Genomic DNA, 24567 nt, shown 5'->3' with positions numbered 1-24567 from the left:
TTATGATAGCTGTAATTGCATTAAAGACATTGCCATACTGTTAACCCATAACATGGTGTCCGGCCTATTTGTCCCAGTGCAAAGTATAAATATGGTTTCTTTTGTCATCCAAGGAATGTCCTTCTGTATATTATTTTTCTCAGTACATAGAGAATCATAGAGTTTGAAGAGACCACAAGGGGTATCTAGGCCAATCAGAGTGCCAACATATAAAAAGTCTCGCTTCCCAAAGAACATAAAGAAAGACCACCCAAAAGAAAATATGCATGTGCCCAGAAGTTGATCCACACATTTCCTATGGCGCGGTAGAGACCGGCACTTTGCACTGACCTGGTCACATGCTAGGGTTGCACGGGGGCAACACACAACCCACAAGCTTAGTATGTGGCAGCGGCGTAATCATGGCGGCTTCTCATCCACACAGGGGCTGCCATGATGACATCACGCATGCGCCGCATCCAAATGGCGCAATGCATGCATGATGTCTCTGCACCACCCCAGGCTGCTTATGGCGGCCTGGATGTGGCGCAGGAAGGAGCTCTGAAACAGAGCTCCTTTTCGCCACGCGCATCGTTCTCACAGCAACCAAACGGCTGAATTTATCTTCAGGAGAGGATAAAGCCTATGGGACCATCCCAATGTCATCATAGAAAATGTTGATTTCGAGGTAAAATTTGGAATAGGCAAAATACAGTGCCACATATCTTGCTGATGTTGTTGATGATGTTGCGTGCCTTCAAGTCATTTCTGACTTATGGCGACCCTATCATGAGGACTTCTTGGCAAGATTTCTTCAGAGGGGTTTGCTTTTGCCCTGACATGAGGCTGAGAGAGTGTGCCTTGCTCAAGGTCACCCAGCGGGTTTACATGGCTGAATTGGGATTTGAACCCTGGTCTCCAGAGTCACAGTCCACCTCTCAAATCACTTCACCACAATGGGTCCAATACCACACATCTGCTCAGACTCTCTGGCCATGTATCTGCTCAGAGCCAGTTTTTCCAGAGAAAAATAAACCAGGGTCAATCTGACTATTAAAATAGAAACAAAATGAAGAAAACCACATAAAAGATTATATACATACTAGAAGAGCTCTCTTCCTTCGAAGCTTCTGTTTAGGAAAGATTAAAACAAAACAGTTAATGCAATATCAATGGATACAACAATCTGATCTCAGTCTGCAGCTGGAAGGTACACCTCCGAAGAATATAACTATGGCAAGATAAAGCGATCAATTTGCACAGTGCCCCCTCGCTTGCAAAAACCAGCAAAAAAACAAGTGCACGCCCCCAGCCTTTTAGCAGAAGTGATTCTTTCCTCCCAAGGTATTGGCCAAACGCGATGTCATGGTGCATTGTAGTTCTGGCATTAGGGCCAGCTGAGTTAGGTTATTTAAGGATGTGGTGCCCTGACTCAGGCCTCTTTGCTGTTTATGCTCCACACCCACTCATCTCTATGGACTTTTTCAGATGGGCAAAAAGACAGGAGCATAGTGGGATGCTCCCATCAGTGTCGCACAATTTGGCGAAGATTTTCAGACAACGTCGCATGACGTCGTGATAATCCCATCATTATCCCACGAATAAATAGGAGTTTTCCAGCTGCTTTTCATTCATAAAGGAGATAACAAGCATCTCAAGTGAGACTTGAAAACCAAGAAGATGCAACATAATTCCTTAAGAACTGGTATGGTGATGTTTCACTGCACCATGTGTGAGCAAAGAGGATGAGTTCAGAGCTACAACCCCACAACCCCCCAAAAACCATGCAAGTTTAGAAATAATAATAATAATAATAATAATAATAATAATAATAATAATAATTACCCTGCCTCTCTGTGCAATGCAAGAAATCCATTTTTTTGTTTTGGAAAGCATTTATTTATTTATGTTCAGTCAAAGACTGTTTGACCTGAGGCTCCTGTAATATATTTAAAGGGTGAATTGTATTTCCTTGAATCCAAACTGAGATCCAGGAATCCAAAATGCTGATTCTTTTCTCCTGATTTATATTGAAAAACAATATAACACTAGCTTTCTCACACATCTACATAAAACACACTGAGGGGCATTGACCAGCTATATTCCAGACCGAAAGCTCCAGGGGAAGTTGTGTGAACCGTATGCAAAGTTTGCTTTGAAAAAATAATAATTAAAAGCTGTTGACTGCTGCATGGTGGCAAGTCATATAGCTTTTTCCCCATGTCTCTTTTCTGCCACACGCTATTGGCGCATCGTCCTGCAACATCTATAGGATCCTCAACCTGTACAACTGAAGAACACCAAAGACAAGCAACAGTAGCATGCTGTTCCTGTTTTGAGTCAAGCATAGACAATTTTGCAACCGCTGAAATGTTTTTAGTAGAGTGTAAACACCTTTTGTGTTAAAGACAACAATACTGAAAAATGATCTATGCATTCCTAATAATAACATGGTATGTAAGGAACAGTTTGCTGCCCTTTCATGGTCACCAAAATTAGCTGTTTGGGGCAGGGAGGGAAGGAAGGAAGGATGGAAGGAAGGAAGGAAGGAAGGAAGGAAGGAAGGAAGGAAGGAAGGAAGAGTGGGAGGGAAGGATTTCACCATACTCACTTGTGACCAGCCTTTATCAATTAAATCTTTCAAAGGAGCCTGAAATAAAGACATAAAACGTCTGTCAGTGGCCTGTGGTGGGGCTTGCGTTTCCAGGCAGCAGAGGATGCAGCCCTATTGCCCACAGGGCTGACCATGAAAGGAAAATTATAGAAATCCATTTATTTGCAGCTTGACTAACGTAATTCTCCAACTATACCTTGAGCATCCTTGGAGATTCCAGTATGGAAGAAGAACTGTCATATACCCTTGGCCAAAGAATGGTACACTCTTTCTATCTGGGATGGTCCTTCTCTTCCACTCAGCATGCAGCTTTGGGAGGGACGCACATAAAGCAATGAGGAAGTAGTTGATACCTGACTGCCTATTATATATATATATATCTGTGTGTGTGTACACACACACACACACACACACACACACACACACACACACACACACACACACATATATGGCCTAGCCAGCCATATCAGCCAAATCAGCCCTGGAGATTAATGAGATGACAGATGAAACAACCACATCACCCTCACATCTATTGTCCTGGTATATAGCTAAAATAAATCCATCCATTTATATTTTTTCTACATGGATAAACTGGGATGCACAGCATTACCATTCAACCCGAAGGGAGTATAGGGCAGTCAATGTAAAATTCCACATATAAAGATCATTCTATGCTATACATCCCAATGCAGGATCTTGGTCTATCCATTCCTTCTTATGCCTATGGGGTTCCTGGGCATCTTCTTACATGTTCCTTTCAGTTAAGAGACCAAAGAATTCTTCATATAGAAGTGGGACAAATTCTCGTGCTAAATTTACAGTAATGCTTTCTAGAAGGTGTCTGCCTTGAAATGCAGGATTGCACTGATACATTTTGTTCTTCTGTCCATATTAAATACAATGCCCCTCCTCATGAAGAATTCCCAACAAAAATAAACATAGAATTAGAATTTGGCAATGCAGAATTATTAGCAATAGGAACTAACACATTGGGAAGATGTGTCCTCTGAAGGGTAGAAGCACAAGATTGCCTTGTTTGCTTACATTGTTAATGCATACAATAAATTAAAGAAGTCTCGATATAGAAGGGCAAATGCCACTACAAGTTCTCAGAAATACTCACCAGAAAATTATCAGGAGGGACTTCACCCTGAAACACAGAAACGTGTTGTTATATAATGTTTTTACATTTTTATTGCAAACAGGAATCTAAAGGATTCTCAGTATAGAGGAAAGAAAGGCCCAGGTAGAATTATTGGCATTCTTCAATGATCAATATAACCAGCAAAGAACCCATCCTGAAATGTACAGTAGAAGTATGTGGGCACTTAGTGTTGTTTTTTTAAATAAAACAAAACTTTAGATAATATTTTAAAAGCTAGGCAAAGATCATTAAGATAATAATAATAATAATAATAATAATAATAATAATAATAATTTATTTATACCCTGCTTTTCAGCCAAGGCTATCAGATGTACTGTCCCATCATCAGTGCTGAGATAAGATTCAGAAGCTTTCTGTTGTGTTTTGATAAGCCTTCAGTTTGAACTCACTCACTCAGAAGCTCTATTTAACAATATTCTTATCATTTGGGTATCATCTTGGACTCCGCTCCAGGCATCAAGACATGTTGAGTTAACCCTGAGTCAGTCAAACTAAGACCGCTTCAATGGCACAACTTAGTGTGTGGACGACATTTGCTTGTGCAATTCATTTCTAGTACCATGTAGACAGTTGCCTCTTATTGGATCTAATAACTGGTCCAGCTATTTAAACTTAGGGCCAACAGCACTGCACTCAAACGTCACCTAAAATCCTTTCCTTAACCCCTTTGTCTTGTTCATTATGCCTAGGTGGAGTTTTCACTGTACGAATTTAAAAGGATAGAGTTATTGGAGCTTATCCCAATAACAAAATAAGCTGGCTTCAAAAATTGGCCGGATGAGCGAGGCTTCAGCCCGGGATGCATCCAGGTGGCAGCATCCCTGCTAGATAGGCATCAATTTAGGTATGCTGGCTGGGGCTTCAGGCTGTTAAAATCCAAAGCGTTTTGATGGCCCTTTCACACTACATAATTATAGTGCTATGATTCCATTTTAACTGCCATTTGCAGTATAGGGAGTGATATTTGGAATCCTCAGCCAGAGAGCTCTAGTGCCTCACCAAACTACATATGACACGAATTAACAGAACACAGCCATGGCAGTTCAAGTTGAATCACAGTGTTTTTTGCTAAAGGGCCCAAGAAGAGGGAAACAGGCTTCTTCTGACACTGACACTTTGGATGTTTTTGGAACCTTCAACAACCACAATCTGCTTTGTTTCAGATTGGATGTCCTGAGCATCTTCTGGAAGACATGACTATCTTTTCATTAGCAGGTTGCTCAAGAGTCATTCGCATACTTGCCTTCTTTGGGTTATGTTGCTCATAATGCAAGGCCATGCCATTCAATGCAATGCAATGTAAAACACTGTCCCAATAGATGTGATATACTCACTTCTGCAGGTACCATCATATTTCTAAAAATCTGAAATGGAAACCAAGGCATTATTCTCTTAGAGTAGTAAATATTTCCTCCACAAACGTTAATGTTACAGAAATAGAGTGTTCACATGGTATCAACTTCTCCATCCATCCCCAACTCCAAGCTGCCACCATATTGTGTTCAGTTGAGGGCTCCTAAATAGTATCAGGAACACCAGATTCTTACCCACCCACTTAACTGGGGAAAGACTTTTAATGGAGCAGAAAATGCACCAGGAGGGCTGTAATTCTGTGGCTGGTTTACCGCAGTGTAATAACGTCTTACACTGACATAGTGCACCTTTCACAAGGATGTACAACCTGGTGGGAAGAAGGTAGAGAAAACCTGTCTCATTGGGAAAGAAAGCTTATAAGTTAGAAGGCAGCTTTTTGCCCTGATGGCAACAGCTTTCTCTGCCTCTCCTCGGGGCATTTCTGCCCCTATGGCTATTTTAGTCCTTCCATTGCCGCCACCAATGTGACAGCCAGTGGCACCCTGGCTCCAATGGGAGAGAATCAAAGTGAATGTAAGTGGATATTTAGATGGATGCATGTGAGAGAGAATTTATCTGCCTGTTTGAGTGATGTCTGCCACTAGTTCTACTTCATTTGCTGACATGAGGCCCCCAAAGCACACACCCATCATAGTATGTGGACCTCCAAAGCAAAGGATTGTCCACTCTGCCTGTACATTGCCATAAACAATTTAGGACTGGAGAAACAAGAGGGCTTTTGCTTCATTTCTTGAGTCTTACCTACTTTTGAGAGTGAAAAGACGTGATCTAGTAATTGACATGAATAATAATAATAATAATAATAATAATAATAACAATAACAATAGCAGGTACTCACATTCATTATCCTACAGCCAGTGCTAGAAGACTAAATATAAAAGCAAAACATTACTCTTTCAATTTTTTTTGGGTAGCTTATCTGCTGAGAATATTGGCTTCAGCAAAATGGTATACAAAGTCTAACAACCTGGAATTTAAAAATGTGTGTGTGTGTGTGTGTGTGTGTGTGTGTGTGTTATCTGTTGACTTATGGCAACCTCATGCATTTCTTTGGGTTTTCTTAAACAAGGAATACTCAGCAATGGCTTTGCCAGTTCCTTCCTCTAAAATATAGCTTACAACCCCTGGTTATTCATTGGGCGTCTTCCATCCAAGAACTAACCAGGGCTGCTGCAAGGAAATCCTCAGAAATTGTGCTTTCACAAGTCTATTCACAGTTTGGGATTAATCCTGCAAGAAAGTCAAGTGTACTTTTCTATGATAGATTTTCTATGACCTATTCTGTGCATTTTTTTACCCAGAATAGGTCCCAAACTGTGAAGGGTTTCATCTGTCTGGGATTCTCCCGATTCTTGTTTCCTGCTGCTTGGGAAAACCAGTTTGCCTACAGTTCAAACCTTTTGGAATTGTTTCCATCCCTATTTATTGATTTATTTTATTTATACCCTGTCTTTTTCATGGTGGCTCATATCAAGTTAAGAACAAAGTATACTAAAAATTGATGTGATGCAAATTAATTTAATTAGATTATGGCTTAAATTTTAATAACGATCCTGAACTTTTATTGTAAATGCATGTTGTTTTTCTATGCCTAATAAAGGTTGACTGACTGACTGACTGAATTAATTTATAAATTAAAAAGCATTAAATACACATTCCCATTAAATACACAAAATCACAACAATTAAAACCTAAGGCAACCCTATCATGGGATTTCCTGGAGCTGAGAGTGTGTGACTCACCCAAAGTCACCCAATAGATTTTGGTTACCTGAAAGATTTTTAAAGCCAGAGAGGCCCATTGAAGGAGATGTTTCTGACCATAGAAGGCAGATCCTGGATCCAACCCATTTCTCCATCTAGTCAAAGACTTTTTACATCCAAGATACCTTGCATTCCCACTTCCACTATTTGCTGGGTGTTCCCTTGCTAAATGGTCTGATTTTCAGAGCAAAACAAAAAAGTCCTTACCGATCTGATTTCCTTTGGGCCAAAGAAAGAGATGAGAAGTACAGTGGTCACAACCTGGAGAATCATCTTGTCTTCCTCTTCCTACAGTTCAAGGCAGTGGTGTGAAGGCTGGGCACTTTGTGCCTCTCTATTTATGGCATGCAATCGTCCAGAAATTTCAGGCTACATAGACCAGGGGATCAGTCACTTTTGTCAATGAGGTAAGCATATCACCACCGTCATCATGTCAGAAAGTAATTGTTACACCAAAGAACAAGACCAACCTGGTGCTGAAGGATTCATGATTCTGCATCAATGTGGTTTCTAACTGGATCAGCTTGACTTTTTCCCAGGTATATGCAGTGAGGAAGGTGATAGAGCAGAGACAGCCAACACTTTACCTTTCTACTAAAATGACTCCATAAAGCCATGCTGATTTTCTTCTGGAATTTCTTGGCATGCTCTGTTAGCCATCATAGGTTTGCAATGTGGTCCTTATTGCCTCTATGTTTTCTGAGCCCCACTTGCACCTCTAGAATTTATCTCTCCATGGAGATTACCGCACTAGGGTAAAAGCGTTCCCCAATGTGTTCTCACGGGCGCGAGCCTGGAACATGATGAGGGCCAGAACGCTAGTTTACCGCACAGCGGAACGCTGCCGTCGCCACCGCCGGGCGTTCCAAATGTGTTCCAAATGTGTTCCAGGGAGGCCATTTCTGGGAACGGTTTTGAAACCATTCCCAGAAATGGCCTCCCTGGAACACATTGTGCGGTAAACTAGCGTTCTGGCCCTCATCACGTTCCAGGCTTGCGCCCGTGAGAACACATTGGGGAACGCTTTTACCCTAGTGCGGTAATCTCCCATGTATGACTGCAGTCTATGTTGCAGAATTTTGAGCATAATTTTGCTTGCATAGGAGGCTAAGGCTGTGATCCTCTTTTGTGTCTCCTTTTTTGCAGATGCATGTGTATATATTGTTCATTTCCAGTCTGTTGGCCACCGTTTTCCATATTTGTTGCCATATATCAATTAGCACTAGAATCCATTCTGTCTGTGTCAATTGGAATATCACTTGTTCCTGGTGATTTATTTTCCAGTTTCTCTTATTACAGCTTTCACCTCACTTTTCAGGATTTGTAATTAGGATCTATTCTTTACTTCACATTTATAAACCATTTTCTTCCAATGAACTAAAGACAGCATGTGTTGGACACCCAGATATTACTGTGTTAAAATATTAAAACAGGAACTGTTATCACCGGCAAGCAAGGGAAGTATGCAAAGGAATCCCATTGCTTTGTAAAAGGAATGCGTTCTGTGCCAAGAACAGTTAGTTAAAGTAAAGAAAAGGGCAGAATGTACTACTGCACTTAAAACATTCAGAGAATTCAATGAAAACTTCTTCTTGGCTTATGCTTGCTTAAAGCTGTTGCTGAAAGCGCCTGAACATATTTAAAGAGTATATTGTGTAGCAAGCTATTGTGCGATATACGCATGGAGTACAAACAGTAAAAGACTTATGTTTGGAATGTGTAGATGTCATAGCTCTCAAGATGAATATACTTGATGGGGCTCATTTCATCTACCAAGATGTTTCATCTCCTAGAAGACACAAGCTCCTGAAATTTGGCCTTATATAACAGTGAGTGGATTCATTTCCATAGAGGCAGCAAATCCACTCTTAGTTTTATTAGCGTTCTTCCCACAGCTGCTCCATGGCAAACAGGTACTCTTTGGTGCTGAAGAGCATCAGCACCAGAAGGGCACCCAGTTAACTGTTACACATTGGGACAATGGCTAGGAATTGCCAATGCACAGTGCTAAGGCCTGATGCACATCAGGATAGTCTTACCACAGTGGCGTTCCCACACTGGGTGGTGGGACTAGCAGGGGGTGGGACTTCTGGTGTAGGACTTTTGATGGACTGGAACACCAGTGTGGGACTTCTGGGATGGTGCACACTTCCTCTCCCTGTGCAGCCTCCCATGTGTGCCACTCCATCCCCACTGATACATGCTCTGGGCTGCTCCATGGGATGAAGCAACATGCGCCTGGGACATGGAGCAGTGCACAAGAAGAGTGTGCAGGCATGGGGAAGGAGCATGGGGGATGGTGGGGGGGTTGAATGGCTTTCACTCGCATCCTGGGGTGTCACCTGGTGCAGCCTGTACCCTCCGCACCCACGCAGTGATGCTACTGTTTTACCCGTGTTCCATTATGTATCTTTGCAGTTCACTAACATGGTGGCTTAGCTCTTCTGCTACATAACTAAGCATATGTAAAATTACATAAAGTAGATGACAGAGAACTCCAGCCATTGTACTTACATGTACTGAACTTCTAGGTTCACTCATCCAGTTTCGAGTGTGGCAAAAATCAGAATGGAAAGGGAAATGCTAACCAGTGATATCATTTCCATGTCACTTCTGGAAATGGCTTAAGCCTTTTCATTGCTTTCATCTGACCCTGCCCTTCAATTCTGGGAATACATTGTTGTTGTTTTAGAATGTTATGACTAGTTTTAATGAATCACCATGTCCCGGGGCTAGTGCTCTGGGATTATATTATGCTTTATTGTTGGTTTTAATTGTTCCTAATCACCTTACATAATGTATAAACACTGGAATGGTAGAATATGAGTTTTTTAGAAATAAAAGGAAGCGATGGCTCATGTGGTTAAGACACTGACTCTGTTGATTGCAAAAGCAGCAGGTTGGAAGTTCAAGGCCCAAGTGCCACCTGATGGGGTGAGCTCCCATCCTTAGTCCCAGCTTCAACCAGCCTTGCAGTGTGAAAGCATGCAAATGCAAGTAGATAAATAGGTACCACTTCAGTGGGAAGGTAAACAGTGTTCGGTGCAATCATACTGGCCACATGATCACAGAGTAGTCTCTGAAAACGCTGGCTCTTTGGCTTAGTAATGAAGATGAGATGCACCCACTATGGTCGGACATGGCTTTACAATCTTGTTAATGAGGAATACCTTTACCTTTAGAAATAAATATATAAGTAAATGCTTCAGAAGTGCAACAGGGAGGGGAAATTCATGGTTATAGAGCCAAAGTGAAGCACTCATCTTAGTTAGAAGATGTTGAGTGTAGCTAGTCACCTGTCTTGGAGGATGGAGCTGGGTACTGGACTGGCTACCTGGCTTGTTTGGCACTGCCAGAACATGCTTCCCGTCCCAATGTGCTCCATGATTACTAGTGTTGATGTAAGTTGGTACTTTGATGCTTTCTGATGCCTATACATCTTGTCCTTTACCTGAGAAAACAAAAACATCTTAAGCCAGATTGAATAACTGGGGCACGATGGTAAGCCATCACTCTGGAGATACGGAAGATACTTGCATTGCTGTTATGGTGATAGGGCTCTGCACTAGTCACATCAACACTGATACTCCCTGTCGATCTGAATGCTTAGCCAAATATAACCAACATTTGAGCATTGAAGAGGAATTAGGTAGCAAATACTGCTTTGCTAGCAAGAACTTCAGGAACCCTCCTGTCAACTAAACTGCTCTGGAGTAGATGAGGATTGTTCATTCTCCTCACACCTAGCCACTCACTTTCTTGCCCTGGTTGTGGTTGAAAGCACTAGTCATGTCACATCATATAGAAGAAAAACAAACAGTACCTGTGTGTATTAGTTACCTGGCAGGAAAGATAGCATGATCATGAAGGTGGTTTTCCCAGGGTGAGGCTTATGTGTTGCAGTCTGGATGTGCTCATCCCTGTGGTTTCCCCAAATGTGGGAAACTCAACTGCATAATTTGTGGATAATTTGCTTAGAAAGGTTGTGCAAATCTAGGGGGTAAGCACCTACTGATCCATTGTTTCATATAACTAGTGAGCAACTTCAGGTATTCAGACACCTTTCGAATGGTATTGTTTTCACACAATAACCAATCCATTCACAACAGCCAAGCTTATTGAGAGACTAGTGATTGAAATGTGTATCTATTTTAATAGTATTCAACAGTGAAACAATACCACTAGAGGATCATTGCACATCATGTATTTGGCCTCCTCAAAGAGTCAAACATTTTTCAGCTGACATCATTCTTGCATAATAACTAATATAATGTTTTTATTGTTTTATTTAGGCAGGCGTTTGATGGATGAATTTTTATTTGTGTAAATGCTTTTTACAGTTTTTACTAGTTTAAACTGTGTGTTCTTAACTAATGTTTTAATATTAGAAATGTTTCATTATTTTTTTCAAGCTTTTGTACTCCTCTCTTTTTGAATTATCTCAACCCACCTTGGATCCCATTGTGGGAGAAAGGTGGGATATAAATCTTAGAAATAAACAATAAATAAAATAATGGTTTCACAAATTCATTTACATCAATGAAGCTTCATGGACATTAAGAGTGTGAATGCTGTTCAAGTGTATTTATTGCAGTTCCTCCTTCCCTACTGAAGACCAGCCGTGAATTCCTCATCTAAGGTGATCTCTACTGTAAATAGAGCTGATCTCAAGATAAAGGTGAGATCACTTTCTCCCTGGAATACTGTATTACACAGGATCCAGGGCTCACCAAGTAAGAGTGCTATAATGTTTTGTTAGCAGAGATGATTTCCCTGGTCTGAGCTGAGCTTTAATCCTCCCAGTTGTGGTGCGCCTGGAAGGCTGCATTTTCCCAACAACAGTGATCTATTCCTGTTGCTTTGCAGAGCATTGGAGATGGCTTTGTCTTGAATGGGCAATTTAAAAAATTACATTTATAAATGAGCGTCTCCTGGTGGAAAACAAAACTACTAGAACCGATTGTTGATCTGGATCGAGACATCTGTCCACAATGTTGGGGTTCTTCTTTGGAGAAGGAGTGGATGACCATGTGGCTGATACACCAGCTGAGACCCTTCCTGGAGCCAGCGAACCTGGAAATGGTAGTACATGTGCTGGTAACCTCACAACTTGACCTCTGCAATGCACTTTACATGGGGCTATCCTTGTACCTAGTTCAGAAACTTCAATTAGTTCAAAATATGGCAGCTAGGTTAGTCACTGGAAAATGTAAAGGTGAACATATGCCACCGATTTTAAAATCTCTTCACTGGCTGCCTGTTAGTTTCTGGGCACAGTACAAGGTGTTGGTAAAAACCTTTAAAGCCTTTCATGGCTTGGGTCCAGCATACTTGTGAGGACGCCTTCTTCCATATAACCCGCCCCACACACTTAGGTCCTCAGCAAAAAACCTACTGCAGCCAATAAAGACAAGGCTGGCTGTGGTTAACCAGAGGATCTTTTCATCTGCCACTCCTAAATTATGGAATGGCCTGCCAGAAGAGATCTGACACATCACCAATCTTGACGGCTTTAAAAAGGTCATCAAGATGGATCTCTTCCAACAGGCCTTCCCTGATTGATCCGTCCAGCGCCACTGATGTTGACTGCCCCAATGACTATTATATAAAATATTATTATTTTAAATGCTTTTAACTGTATTTTAAAATGTTGTGTATTTTTAAAATGTTTGCTTGTATTGTGGATAATCGGAAACCAAATGTTGTTCACAAGGCAGCAAAAATTTTGCTATATTGTATGCAAATTACTGAAATGTCTGTAGCTGATCTGAAATTGTATTTGAAATTGTTTTACCACTTTTTAATAACTGTACTGTGCAATTATTATTTTATCAATTTTTGTGTTGGTCAATGACCGAATACATTTTACTTGCTTGTCTTGTAATTATGTGGATTTTTTTTTATGGAAGGGGGATAATGGGATTTATTTTATTATGTTATATGTTTTTATGATGTACCCCACCTCAATCTTATTGAAGAGGCAGGATAGAAATAATAATAATAATAATAATAATAATAATAATAATAATAATAATAATATGATATATTGCTACTATTATTGCTGCTGCGTGCCTTCAAGTCATTTCCAAGTAATGGCAACCCTAAGGCAAACTGATCATGGGGATTTCTTGGCATGATTGCTTCAGAGGAGGGTTTGCCTTGGCCTTCCTCTGAGGCTAAGGAAATGTACCCTGTCCAAGTGGGTTTCCATGGCTGAGCACAGATTCAAACACTGGTCTCCAGAGTCCAACATTCAAGCTCCACCACACTGGCTCTCATATTGTCACTACCATGCTGAATATAGGTGCAGTGATGCAGAGCTACATGACAATGGAGAGCCCTACTAGTAAAGATCACTGCCTTGATGTCATAAACTTGACCATCCAACTTGTTTTTGTTTTTTAAAAAAACACATGTTAATTGGTTTGGTCCAAGACATTTTGCAGCCTGAGATTAAAGTTCAAGATGATGTTCATACCTTCTGAGAATAAGAACCAAATAGGCCATCAGTTGAATTTTATTTCAGCATGAGAATGAGATAGCTCCACTGTATTGCACATGAGGTATTAGGGCAGGTTAGAGGTGGACCTGTTTTGGAAATGCAACTCTGCACCGCTGAATGTTTTCAAGATGGTGGTGATCAAAGAGTTGTTGTGTAGACTAGTGGCATCTCATCTTGCTCTCTAGAGAGCATTTAATATGTCCATTAATTCTTAAAGAACAAGTGTGTCCATTATAGGTTGTTGATTTCTCCCTCCACATCTGCCATGGTGGCCTGGTGTATGCCATACCATTTTGATGGCGTCAACATGTGCACAATGCCTCCTAGCTGTTTCAGCATAAATACGAGCATCTCTCTGCTTCAGTTATGTTGCTGTTCTCTGAATGCCACCAACCTTATCATCCTTTCTTTGGTTTGCATCCCATTGTATGGCTTTTCAATGAGTGTGAGGTCTAAATGAACCATTTTCATGTAATTTTTAAATAGACATTAAGGATGGCATAAGGAATTTATACCATCATTTGTTATTTGCTGTTGTCGTTTTGACAGTGTTGTCTAATTTGAAAGTCAGTGACAAAAATGTGGGACAGGACACTATTTGCAGCAGGGAAGAGACAAACAAATGGAAACTGATTCTGGAAAAATCAGAACCTCGGTGAGGCTGGATGTGGCAGTTTTATCCATCCTTAGTAGAAATGTCTGTATAATTTCACATTTTGTGAAATAAATATCACATACTCTGTTCAAGTATTTTGCCCAACTAGTACTTTCAGGTTGAATGACTTCTGTGAAAGCACCTTTAAATAAATCTTTTACATTCTTTTTAACTGCAAAGTTATTTAACTCATTCGTTCTCATGAATGCAACTTTACTTGTACAGCTTGAGGTCCTTCCACACTACATAATTAATTTTAACAGCCGTGGTTCCATCTTATAGGAATACTGGGATTTACAGTTTAGGGATACTTAGAATTCTAGGGATGTGGTGGATTCATTGTTAAGATGCCAGTTCTGATGATCAGAAGATCAGAAGGTTGGCCTTTCAAGGCCCAAGTACTGCATGATGGGGTGAACTCCTGTCACTAGTCCCAGCTTCTGCCAACCTAGCAGTTTGAAAGCTTGCAAGCAAGTGGATAAACAAGTACCACATTGAGGGGAATGTAACAGTGTTCGGTGTAGTCATGCTGGCCATATCACCACCAGAGCAGTCCTCAGACAATGCTGGCTCTTCACTTTAGTAACTGACATGAGCATCGTCCCCTACAGTCGGTTACAACTAGATGTTCATGTCAAAGGACTTCCTTTACCTTTACCTACTTAGAATTCTCAGCCAGAGATCTCTAGTGTCTCACCAAATTACATATCCCAGGATTCCACTGGTATTGCCAGGGCAGTTAAAGTGGGACCATAGTGCTCTAATTCTGTAGCTTACAAAGGCCAAACATCACCACAAGTCTCAACTGTACTGTGTTTTGCATGTCATGAACGAAGCATCAGGTCATTTCATGGTTTTAGGACACAGTCCAAGTTGCTATTAGATCTGCATTGACTAGAGAAACTGGAGTGTGTAGCCACTTCTCTTACATGTGATTGGATCTGATTCTAGCAATAATGGTAAACTCAGTGAAGCATTAGAGCTTCAAACTGTGATCTGAATTCATTCTCCAGCCTAGACAGATGAACTTATATGAATGCAATACCCCAAAGTGGAGATGGGACACTGACTTTAGTAAATATATACGAATGAAGCATCAGGTCATTTCATGGTTTTAGGACACAGTCCAAGGTGCTATCAGATCTGCATTGACTAGAGAAACAGGAGTGTGTGGCCACTTCTCTTACATGTGAGTGGCTCTGATTCTAGCCATAATGATGAACTCAGTTAGTGAATTTGAGAACAAACAAACAAGGAAAACCATTTGTGCAATTTCCAGTTGCTTTTATTTTTGCAAAGCTTCTGCCATGCTCCATGATAGCAACAATGGAGTTCTTATTGCTCAGCGTCCTCCACAAAACAAAATCAATTAGTTTAACATAATTTATCTATACTATACTACTATGACTTGTGATTCTCTGTTGCATTTGATTGGCTTGGAGTGGCAGTATAGAACGCAGAAGAGCAAGAAGTATCCATCACTGGGGTCCATGTCCAATTCTTACTAGACCTAGGAAAAAGAAAAGAAACTACCATTAGCAGAAATATCTCCAAGGAACTAGGGGTTAAGACCTTAATCTGAAGAGATCTGTTGGATGTCTTAAAGTATGGGGCAGGATCACACAAAATCTAAATAGATATAAGGGTCCCTGAATTCAATCTTTGTGTTTAACTTTAATGTTGTCATTATGTTCCTTCCAGTCAGCTCTGATTTATGGTGAACCTATCGTATAGTTTTAGCAAGGTTTATTCAGAGAAGAATTGCCACTGATGTTCAGGACTTTTTTTAAATAGCTGCATCTGTACAAGAATTATTTTTGAGCGACCTCCCCCTCCTTCCTATTTTTTGTCTTTTGTGCCTATGTTTGTTGCACAAAAACAATGGCTGGCATCCTTTTCAGCATTTACAGTGTCATAAGCTAGATCTGTGACCTCATAAATTTGGCTTTTCAAATTTGCAATCACAGCACCATTGCCACAGTTGCAAATGTCCCCTAAAATCAGTTTTGAATGCCAGGCAGCTGCAGCAACCGAAAGAGGTCTATGGCACTGGCAAGCAGTGCGAGGAAGCATCATGCATTCAGCACTCTCCCACTAGTGAAACATCATATGGTGACCATTTGCAACAGGACCCCACAGCTATCAGGCCCATCAAGAGTCTGAGAGCCTTAGCACACATCAAAACAAAGCTGAGACGGAGCAGCAGAGAAGCAGCTACCTGCTTGCTTTTGCACGTGATGTCATAGAAGCATAGAGTTGGAAGAGACCGCAAGGGCCATCCAGTCCAATCCCCTGCCATGCAGGAGTACACAATCAAAGCATTCCTGATAGAAGGCCATCCAGCCTCTCTTTAAAAACCTCCAAAGGAGGAGACTCCATCACTCTCAGAGGCAGTGTGTACCACTGTTGAACAGCTCTTACCATCAGGAAGTTCTTCCTAATGTTTAGGAGGAATCTCTTTTCCTATATTTGAATTCATTGCTCCAGGTCCTAGTTTCTGGAGCAGCAGAAGACCCTCCATCCTCAACTTTATGATGTCCCTTCAAATATTTAAACATGGCTATCATGTCCCCCTTTAACCTTTTCTTCTCTGGGCTGTCTGTTCAAGCCTTAGTTATCTCCAGTTATTCCTCCTTTCTTCTTACATACCTGATAATGAGTTAGACAGCAAATTTCCCTATCAAAGGGCAGAATCCTGTATGGGATTTATGGATGTGTAAGCCATGTAGTAAATCCCAGCCCAATCCCCTCAGTCTCAATTACTTGTGATCCACCTAACAAAGAAATGCTTCTCCAAGTATAAATTGAATTTTATTGCAATACTCACCACGTTAAGAGGTACAACAGCCTCAACCTGAAATATAGAAATGGGCAATTACTTTTTAGTTCAAGGGGAAACAGCAGACATATAGGCCCAAACAGACAGGCCAAAATAAAGCTGCTTTGGGTCACTTGGGAGGTATGTTGTTTAAATGCTGCATGTGTCCCAAGAGGCCAGAAGCCACGCCAAAGCCATGCTCCAGTCCTAAAGACTGGAGTGCAGCTTTGGTGCAGCTTCTGGCCTCTTAAGATGGATGTGTCATTTAAACAGCATACCTCCAAAGTGACCTGAAGCAGCTTTATTTTGACCTGTCTGTTCAGGCCCTTAGTACCTGATAATCTCCAGTTATTCTTTCTTTCTTCTTAAGTACCTGATAATGAGTTAGACACAAATTTTCCTAACTAAGGCCAGAATCCTGTATGGAATTTATGGATGTGTGAGCAATGTAGTTACACTGTGATAAAGTGAATCCCAGCCCAATCTTCTCAGTCCCAATTGCTTGTGATCCACCTATCAAAGAAATGCTTCTCCGAGTATAAAGTAAATTTGATTGCAATACTCACCATTTCAACAGGTTGAACAGTCTCAACCTGAAATACAGAAATGGGCAATTACTTCCTAGTTCAAGGGGCAACAGTGGACATATAGGTCTCTTTTACATTGAACAGTCTGATTGCACTGTAACTGCCACAGCTGTATCTTAAAGAAGCCGAGGAGGCAGAGAATGCTAGATACCTCATGGAAGTAGAAATCCCAGATTCTGCAAGATGGAGCCATAGCAGTTAAAGGAATATCACACTCTTACGCAATTGTACTGTGAGAGAAATGTAAGTTTTTGCTATCTACAATGCAGTGTTCAGGAGTTGGTGGGCCAAGAAAAAGAAGGAGATTGCAAGGAAGGAGCTGTAAAGGGAGGTGGTTCCTGATTCTTGTGGGAACAGTGGGGTCCAGTGATGGTATTCAACTTGATCTAGATCTCTTATTCTGCTTGGAGGTTCACAATATAAAGCAATATAAAGTGGTTCATATTAATTAATTAGCATTACACTGTACTCAGTTTGCTTACAAGGACACCACTCTGTCATAGAGAAATGAGTCTCAAAATATAGGCAGATAATTAACACAAGACATCTCCCAACATGATAGAATCATAGAGTTGGAAGAGAGCACAAGGGCCATCCAGTCCAACCTCCTATCCTGGGACTCTAATGCCTTTATCCTTCTTAAATGGCATTCTAAGCCTAAGGTGAACATCCATTCCCTTGTTTGTTCCTGCTCCAAACATTCATAGTCTGCATGTTCAACCAGTGATTTCTTTACACTGTTGTTGTTATTAGTTAAATATTCCATGTAGTTGGTTCAGGCTAAATCCTTCTTATAATTTAAACACCTTGACTTCTTACTACCACTATCTAAATCTCAGTTATCCTAAGACCCATCAGACAATGGGTTTGTATGTGTGTAATGATCAGCTTTGATTTCATTTGCTTTTATATCATGCTTGTATATAATGGAATTTGGTTTTAAAAGGATGCATCAGGCATGCATGCCAACCAGCCTGGCACTCTTCCAGTACATGAGACATTGTGACTTGATCACATCCTTAGGCTGAAGGCAGAAAATCATTTTTCAAGCAGGTGGGAACTTTTTGCACAAGAGAGCTCATGCTGTTTGATAGCAGCAAACAGGCTTAGGAAAGATGTCCTATATCTGAAATGCCTGTGTTTGTCCAGAAGTGATGGTGCGACTAAACAAAATTGTGTGGATGCCATAAAAATTAAGAATTACATCAGCCGACTGTTCTTTTCTCACCTCTTCTCAAGCCAACTTGGGCTGTGTGTTTTCTTTGCCATTAACATTTGAGAAATTGTAAGTTTGAGACAGAATTGTTTTTAATTTTCTCAGAAAGCATGAGAGGGGTGAGAGGAACAAAGAGGAGAGGGAGGAATTATGATGGAGGAATAATGGCCACTAAAGGGGTATCAAACTGTATTATTTCCACAGTATGTATGCACCCAGTGATACTACCTTAGCACATCACTATGGAAGACACTTGTGATCAACCCGACAGAGAAACGATTCTCTGAGTATAAAGTAATTTTTATTGCAATACTCACCACTTCAACAGGCAGAACACCGTGAGCCTGAAATACAGAAATGGGAGATTACTTCCGAGTTCAAAATTGGACATACAGGCCTCTTTCACACTACACAGTTGCATCCTACAGACACCGAAGAGGCAGGGATTTCTATATATCTCACAGAAGTAGACATCCCAAAATTTCATAAGATGGAGCCATAGCAGTTAAAGGAACATCATACTCTTATGCTATTGTACCATGAATACTACTGTGAGGGGTGAGAGGAAGAAAGAGGAGAGGGAGGAATAATGCAGGGAGTATCCAGTACGATAATAACTCTGGCCAGGACCTAACAGAAGATTTCCAGTGGATGACAAAACTTTTAACAAAATAGGTATCCCTCCCATTCCTGCAGCTGGCAAAGTCTCTGGCGCAAGCTTTCAGCGCATACAAGTGTTGCCAATTCTGGTAGAACTGATTAGATCATGGCCCCTTTGTCTACTTGGCTGTTCACAACAGAAAGTAAAATAATCGCCACATCCCATGATTATAATACTCACAACTCCTCCAACACTGTTTAGAACCTAAAATAGAGAAATAAACAATTAGTCCCTTTCCTGCAATTTAAGGAGACAATTTGCTGAAGATGCTTCACAGTATCCTGGCATGCCAATGCCTTTGCCCTTCCTAAATGCCAACCTCAGTCTGTGGGGGATACTCATTCCCTCACTTGTTCCTGAAGCAGACTTTCATAATCAGCAACTAAAAATCAGAGATTTCTTTAAAAGCTGTTGTTTTTAAAACATTGAGAAAACATTTAAATATCCCTTCTGATTGGACAGAAAAAAAATCTTTATATTTTTAATTCCTTGGTTTATTTGTAATCCGTTATGGTCATGGCTGAAACTTCAAGTAGCATAAAATCGTAGAGGAATATATCACACAATGGCCATTTTGTGTGTGTGTGTGTATGCATGTATGCGTGTACATACGTGTGTGCGTATATGTGTGTGTGCAGATTTCTATGTGCTTACAAATAATGGAAGTGTGAGATGGAATGCATTTTTAATTTTCCCAAACAAAATGGGAGGAGTGAAGGGATGAAAGAAGAGTGAGGAAGAATGAGAGAAGCATCCAAACACAATGACTCTGGCCAGGATCCAAATGAATACACGCAGTATTCTAAACTAAAATAGACATCCTCCCATTCCAGCATCTGGTAAACCTTCATTCAGTGCATGGGGAGCAGGTATGTGTATGGGGTGTGTGTGTGCTGCGCATGGATTGGACCATGGCCCTTTTGTTTATTTGGCTGTTCCAAATCGAAAGCGAAAAATGTTCCACATCCCATAACTATGGCCTGTTACAGACAGCCAAAATAAAGCTGCTTTGAGTCACAGTGGAGGTATGGTGTTTCAATGATGCATGAGTCCTAAGAGTCCAGAAGTCGCACCAAAGCCACGCTCCAGCCCTAAGGATTGGAGCATGGCTTTGGTGTAGCTTCTGGACTCTTAGGATGCATGCATCACTGAAACATCATACCTCCACTGTGACTCGAAGCAGCTTTATTTTGGCTGTCTGTAACAGGCCTATGATACTCATCTCAGGCACAGTTTGTACAACCTAAAATAGAGAAATCAGCAGTTATTTCTCTTTTTATTCTATTTCCTAATTTCAGCCACCCCTGTCCTCATTCAAGGGGAAAAAATTCTGATTCTGGGAGTAGACAGAGAAAAGGAGTAAGCCACCCAGGGACATCCTTTCTCTACACTCGTTCCCGAAGGAGACTTTTGTAGGGAGCAAGTTAAAGCAGTAATCTTCAACATCATCCCATTAATATGATACTCACAGCAGGCAAAACTTGTTCAGTTGCGGTGTGTGTAACCTAAAATAGAGAAATCATCATCAGTTATTTCTCTTTTGATTCTGTTTCCTAAACTCAGCCACCTAATTCTACCAAGGGCAGGGAAAGAAAGTTTCTGACTCTGCGAGTTGGAAAAGAAAAGGTGTAAGCCTCCCTCCCAAGGGCTTATTGTTTAAAAAATATGTATATATCCCTTGGGCTTGGCCCAGACAAAGTCCTTCTTGCATTTTCTACACCTTGGTTCATATGTAATCCATTATAGCCATGATCAAAATTTCAAGTATAGACGACCCATTAGAAATAAATCAGGCAATGGCTCTCTCTGTGTGTACAATACTTGATAATGCACTTCTCTCTTCCAGTTTGTCCTCTCTTGCTTTTAAGGTACCCTTGAAACATTATCTTTCAGCATCTGGGAATTCATCCACAATCATCCAAACATGCACTGAGTGTTCAAAGAAAGTCAGGATGCTTTAGAAACATGGGTGTCTGGCAGGCATATATGCCAACATCCCTGGCACTCTACCTTTCCATTCAACTGTGGAACATTATGTCTCCATCATAACGTTGTAGGCCAAAAAACATAAAATTGTTTTCAGGTGTAATCTTTGAAATGAGAGAGTGTGGCTCATGCTTTGAATAGTCATCTCACTTTGAGCAACAAGGCTGAGTCTGGACAGAAATTGTGGTAAGACAATGTATGTGTTTGACATCAAAATTAAGACTTCCTTCAGCCTTTCCTCAAAACTACTGTATTTTTCAACTTTACAGCTGCTTTCTCCTTAGCCTGTCACCTTAAAGAAAACCAACCACCTGTGAATTTAATGCATTTTTCATTTGTGGCTGAAACTTTCTGAGAGTGCGCCGAGAAACGGAGCAAGCCACCCGAGGAACGTCCTTTTTCTACTTGGCTTTTCATAATATCAAGCCACAGGCTTTTCATATTGATTCATTCACAATACTTACCGAGTGTACAGCCTCACCAGCCTAAAACAGAGAAGAAAGAAATAAGCTGTTATTCATCTCCTTTTTTATATAAAAGTTTATTAAATTTAAAATTATATGTTTATACAAAAAAGAAAAGAAAAACAACATGACAGAAAAAAAGGAAATAACATACCTATTTCAAATACAGACAAATCAATTATACATTAAATCAAATATACATTAAATCAACCGCAGAATACTCAAACATGCCTAAGAAAGGTTCATTCCCTTTTTAAATCTTTCATATTCCCTTTCTATCCTTCCCCTTCCAAATCTTTCTTCCTCTAACCTTTGATTTCATCAAAATCTTTCCATCCTTCCTCCTACTTTATTCTCCTTTCACTGTTCCCTCTCTTCCTATCCTCTAGAAATCCTTCCACCTCTCAATACTAACGTCCTTTAATCTTCCATTTCTTATCCTCTTCACCTCTAACGTTCACTCACTTACTCTAACCATCATCAACATTCTTTCTTTTTTCTCCATTCTTACCAACTTCCTCTTCCTTTAAGCCCCATTTGCTTTAATTTTCCTTAATCTGACTTTCTTTCCTTAGATTTGAGTAACTTAATTACTTATTTCCTTCCTTAAATTATTTATAACTACATTGCAAACTCATCTGATCCTAATCTCTTCATAGTGAAATTTAGTTAAACCTTCCCTTCTTTTAGCAATTCCTGAACAGAGATTGAGTCAAAATAACACAATCAGAGTTATACTCCCATTACAATCTCTGACACAGTTGTTCAGATTTTGATATTTGTTCTTCTGTTGGGGTTTTAAAATTTATCTTGTCTAAGTACTCTCTGATCTTTTCAGTTTCTATTGGTTTTGTCTTATATAAACCTAAATAAAATGCTTGAAAGAACTCTATAGTCTCGTTTTCATGTGCAGTGGTCCCGTCTTTAGTTTTGATTTCTGTTATTGTTGATTTTCTACTTGGCTTTTCATAATATCAAGCCAAAGACTTTTCATATTGCTTCATTCACAATACTTACTTTGTGTACAAGATCATCGGCCTAGAACAGAGAATAAAGAAATAAGCCATTATTACTCTTCTTGAAGGAGAGACAGACCATTAATTTCAAATACCTGGGGTTCCAGGAATTCAGCTTATTTGCCCATTTTTGTGCAATTGTCAAGATGGATACCCATTCCCTCCTTTATTCCTGAGACAAACTTTCATTGTCAGAAAGTTCATTTTATTTCATTTTAAATTCTTTGACCAGAATCTAGTATCAGCTTATACTTATAAACAAACAACTAAGTAACTTTTTTCTGGCCCAATCCCACCAATGGAAACTCAATGGAAACACCATTCAGCTCTGCTCTAACCATCAGCAGAATGGACCTTCTTCCCTTAATTTAGCTGATGCCCCATAGAGTAGGTTGGGGGACAGGTTACAACCATTGCAATAGGATCAAAATCATGACTAAGTAGCAATTGTAAATAGGAAACAGCTATCTGTAACTGTTTTGCATTCACTCAAGTACTAATTGTTTGTGGGTACCCACTTAATCCAGATCTCTTTTGAAGAGACAGACATCTAGACTCAGAATTTAGGGCATAACACTCCCCACTGAAAATCTCTCTCTCTATCTATCTATCTATCTATCTATCTATCTATCTATCTATCTCTGTCTCTCTCTCTCTCCAATTGGATTCTTGCCCATGTTGTGTTGTGTCAAAACACGGTTTGCAAGAATTTGCCAATTTTTGAACACCTAGGTTTTCTCACTTACACAAACTGTGAAATGCATGGATAAACCCTCATGAGGATCATCCAATCGAACAAGTGACTTCTAATTATACAATCAAATGTTGTCTTTTTGAAATGATTAGCAATACTCATGGGTAAATTAAAGCAATGGTATTCTGTATTAGCTACTTAGTTATGAATACTTTACTAAGTAACCTGTCCCGGTCTGACCTCCTTCTCCAAACCTGATGAAAATATCATTCACCCATAATCCAATCGCCAACAGAATGGTCTTTCCCCCCATACAACTGATGCTCGGTAAAGTGCACGGGGCTGTTACACTAATGGCAATAGTGTCACAATTGTGGCAAAGATGTGATTGTCAATACTACTTATCTTTGCTTCACTAATCAACCATGAGGTGGACAGGGACCAACTCTCCGCAAAGCTTCATGGGGTAAGAAAACTAGCCCCAGCCAAAAGAATTCAGGATAGAATAAACTCTTGCCCCCAAAAAATAAGTAGCTAGCAGCACACTCCATAGTGTATCAAGTGTGGCGAAATGAAGTAGCTGCTGCATTACAATGGTTATCTCAGAGTATCTCAGAGTTATCTTCCCAATGGTTTGGAGAGGGACAAGGTGTGGAAGGCAAGAAACACAAGTCTACTGATCAATTCCCCTTTATAACCACAGTATGAGAATGCTAGGGAAAAGGAAGGCAGAACAGGGAAACAACAAACTGTTGGAAAGTGAAGAAATGGAGAAGCTGAGCCGAAGCAAATACCCGTTGTTTATTTGGTTTCTTCATGCACTTTTTGAAAGTGCAGTCTGTTAATTAATAATACTTACTGGCTTTACAAGACCATTGAGAGCACCCTAAAATAGAGAAAGGAGAAGTTATTTTCCCCTCTTGATGACTCAGTGACTCCAGTGTATTTGCCCATTATACGCATCATATCCTCTTTGAACTTGAAAATGGCTCCCGAAGGGCAGATTCCTATTTTGGTTAGGCCAAACTAGAGTAGACCTACTGAATCGCCTGATGGATTATTTGGCAGATCTA

The 24567-nt window shown here is 40.3% G+C and overlaps 1 long non-coding RNA gene and 1 other non-coding gene across 2 annotated transcripts; one reads left to right on the top strand and one right to left on the bottom strand.

The window, feature by feature from the left end:
• The first annotated feature begins 10727 nt into the window (after positions 1-10727).
• On the top strand, positions 10728-10889 carry LOC149304826 (U1 spliceosomal RNA). Its single transcript, XR_016271922.1, has one exon. It is a non-coding gene; the product is annotated as a U1 spliceosomal RNA (small nuclear RNA).
• A 9669-nt stretch (positions 10890-20558) lies between these two features.
• LOC149304825 (uncharacterized) lies at positions 20559-22820 on the bottom strand. The gene is made up of 3 exons (XR_016271921.1): positions 22802-22820; positions 21785-21805; positions 20559-20577 (listed from the first exon to the last, which is right to left on the bottom strand). It is a non-coding gene; the product is annotated as an uncharacterized LOC149304825 (long non-coding RNA).
• Between the last annotated feature and the right edge of the window lie 1747 nt (positions 22821-24567).

This window comes from Sceloporus occidentalis, unplaced genomic scaffold, assembly GCF_023333645.1.
Source record: "Sceloporus occidentalis isolate IW3139 unplaced genomic scaffold, rSceOcc1.0.p SCAF_13, whole genome shotgun sequence".
Taxonomy (NCBI): domain Eukaryota; kingdom Metazoa; phylum Chordata; class Lepidosauria; order Squamata; family Phrynosomatidae; genus Sceloporus; species Sceloporus occidentalis.
Note: the sequence above shows the minus strand (reverse complement) of the source record. Positions and strands in the feature narration are given on the sequence as shown.